This window comes from Chrysochloris asiatica, unplaced genomic scaffold (genome assembly GCF_000296735.1).
Source record: "Chrysochloris asiatica unplaced genomic scaffold, ChrAsi1.0 scaffold00133, whole genome shotgun sequence".
Lineage (NCBI taxonomy): Eukaryota > Metazoa > Chordata > Mammalia > Afrosoricida > Chrysochloridae > Chrysochloris > Chrysochloris asiatica.
Window position 1 is genome coordinate 5653678 of NW_006408651.1, and position 3001 is coordinate 5656678.

The 3001-nt window shown below is 44.2% G+C and overlaps 1 pseudogene across 1 annotated transcript in view; it reads left to right on the forward strand.

Annotated features, from left to right (window-relative positions):
* LOC102839367 overlaps positions 1-822 on the forward strand; it is a 16263-nt pseudogene extending 15441 nt beyond the window's left edge. Inside the window, exon 2 of the transcript XR_438757.1 lies at positions 137-822. The product of XR_438757.1 is annotated as a 60S ribosomal protein L13-like (transcript). The remainder of the gene's footprint in view (positions 1-136) is intronic.
* The last annotated feature ends 2179 nt before the right edge of the window (positions 823-3001 follow it).

Here is a 3001-nt window from a genome sequence, read left to right on the forward strand (position 1 = left end):
ATTAATACCCTCTTTAACCTTTTCAAACCATGCCTCAATCCCTGTATCCCAAAGCCCTGTATCCCAAAGCCCTGAAGTGAAGAAATCAAATGATGCATTACATTGGGCAAATCTGCTGCACAATACCTCTTTAAAGAGTTAAAGAGTTTTCCGCTCGGCTTTCCGCTTCGAGGAGGGCCGTAGCCAGCCATGATGCCCAGAATGGCATGATTCTGAAGCCTCACTTCCATAAGGACTGGCAGCGGCGAGTAGCCACGTGGTTCAACCAGCCTGCACGGAAGATCCGCAGACGCAAGGCCAGACAAGCCAAAGCCCGCCGCATTGCCCCGCGCCCTGCGTCGGGACCCATCCGGCCCATTGCGCGCTGCCCCACGGTGCGGTATCACACCAAAGTCCGAGCAGGCAGGGGCTTCAGCCTGGAAGAACTGAGGGTGGCCGGCATCCACAATAAGGTGGTGCGGACCATCGGCATCTCTGTGGACCCCAGGAGGAGGAACAAAAATCCACTGAGTCCTTGCAGGCTACGTACAGCGGCTGAAGGAATATCGCTCCAAGCTCATCTTATTCCCCAGGAAGCCCTCTGCCCCCAAGAAGGGAGACAGCTCTGCTGAAGAACTCAAACTGGCTACTCAGCTGACCGAACCAGTGATGCCCATCCGGAATGTTTACAAGAAGGAGAAAGCCCGGGTCATCACACAGGAAGAGAAGGACTTTAAGGCATTTGCCAGTCTCCGCATGGCCCGTGCCCACGCCCGGCTCTTCGGCATCCGGGCAAAGAGGGCCAAGGAGGCCGCAGAGCAGGACGTGGAGAAGAAAAAGTAAATCTATGTTGTCAGGGACCTTCAATAAAAGCAATGGAGCCTCTTCTCTTCCCCTCAAAAAAAAAAAAAAAGAGTTAAAGAGCAAAGATGTCAGTTTGAGGACTAAAGTGGGTCTGACCCAAGCCATGGCATTTTCAATAACCTCATGTGCATGTGCAAGCTGGAGAGTGAGTAAAGAAGAATTGATGCATTGAGTTAAGGTGTTGCAGGAAAATACTAAAAGTCCCATGGACAGCCAGAAGAACAAACAAATTTGTCTTGGAAGAGGTACAGCCAGAATGCTCTTTGGAAGCCAGGATGGTGAGATTTTGTCTCTCATACTTTGGACATATTTTCAGGAGGGTCCAGGCCCTGGAAAAGGATATCACGTTTGCTCAAGTGGAGGGTTGGAAAAAAAGATAAAGACCCCGGATGAGATGAATTAACACAGTGATGGCAGCTATGAGCTCACGTTTAGCAACAATTGTGAGGTTGGCATAGAACAGGGCAGTGTTTTATTCTGTTGTGCATAAGGTCGCTAGGCATCTGTGTGGATTTGATGGCACCTAACAACAACCACAACACTAGTTTTAAGGTTCAAAGATTATCCCAGGATAGTAGTTTCAGGGGTTTATTCAGCCTCAATGGCTCCCAAATATCTGGATTCAAGGAGAATTTCAATTTGTTCCTAACATTTTCTCTGTTTTGATCAGAATTCTTCTTTAAAATCTTTTATCAAAATGATCCATAATGTCAGCCAGGTACCATCTAGTTCTGGTCTCATGGCAGAGGAAGCAGTTGTTCATGAAGGCAATTCTCCACACATTTCATTTATTTCTCCTATCCTATTAGGAATCTCTATTGTGTGACATATCTAAGTCATATCCCTCAATATATTTCAGTAAAGTGGATGCTTTGTGTTCAACTTTCACTAATACATTACCTATCAATTGATTCTAAATCCAGAGAGTAGGAAAGTGTATGATTTGTGGATCTTTGTGATGGATTGAACTGTATACCTCAAAAATATGTGTTGTACATCCTAACCCCTATATACATGCGGATGCAATGTCATTTGGAAATAGACTTTTTTTTTGTTATGCTAAGAGGTCATTCCAAGGAGCTCTGGTAGCATAGTGGTTACGAATCGGGCTGCTAACCTCAAGGTCGGGAGTTAAAAACTACCAGCTGTTCTGCGGGAGAAAGATGAAGCTTTCTGCTCCCATAAAGATTTACAGCCTCAGAAACCCTGCGCAGGGTCACTATGAGTCGGAACCGACTCCATGGTACTTAACAACAACAAAGTGAGTTGGCAAAAGACTTGAAAAAAAAGGGAAAAAAATTAGTATCTAGGATCCTAAGTAACTATGAAGACTGAGGCCAAGGCAGAAGTTGTCAGATTTTAATGTCCTAGTATGTGTGAGCTAGACGGTATTTTGACTTTGGCAGGTTAGATGTGTAGTTAGAGATATGGACTATTGAAACTGGCTTTACTGAGTGTGACTTTCTAAGATAAGTTTTTATTATTGCTTTAACCTTATTGTTGTTCTTAGGTGCCTTCGATTTGGTTCCAACTCATAGTAACCCCACACACAACAGAGCGAAGCACTGCCCAGTCCTGTGCCATCCACACCATTGAACCTGTTGCTGCTGCCACTCTGCTGATACATCTTGTTGAAGGCTCTTCATCTTTTTCGCTAACAGTCCACTTTACCAACCATCATGTCTTTCTCTATGGATTGGTCCCTCTTGATGATATATCCGAAATATGAGAGAAGAATTCTCACCGCCCTGGCTTCTTACAACATAGACCTGTGAGTTCTTCTGGCAGTCTATGGTACCTTAAATATTCTTCTCCAGCCCCGCAACTCATTGCATCAATTCTTCTATAACCTTCCTTATTCATTGTCCAACTTTCACATGCACATGAGGCTTTTGAAAATACCATGATCATGGCTTGGGTCAGGTGCACTGTAGTCCTCAAACTGATTTCTTTGCTCTTGAACACTTCAAAGAGGTCTTGTACCACAGATTTGCCTGTTGCAACACAGTATTTGATCTCTTGACTGCTGATTCCATAAATGTTGATGGTTGATCCAAGCAAAATAAACTATTTGACCATTTCAATATTTTCTTCATTTATCATGATGTTATTTATTGGTACAGTGGTGAGGATTTTTGTTTTCTTTACATTGAGGTAC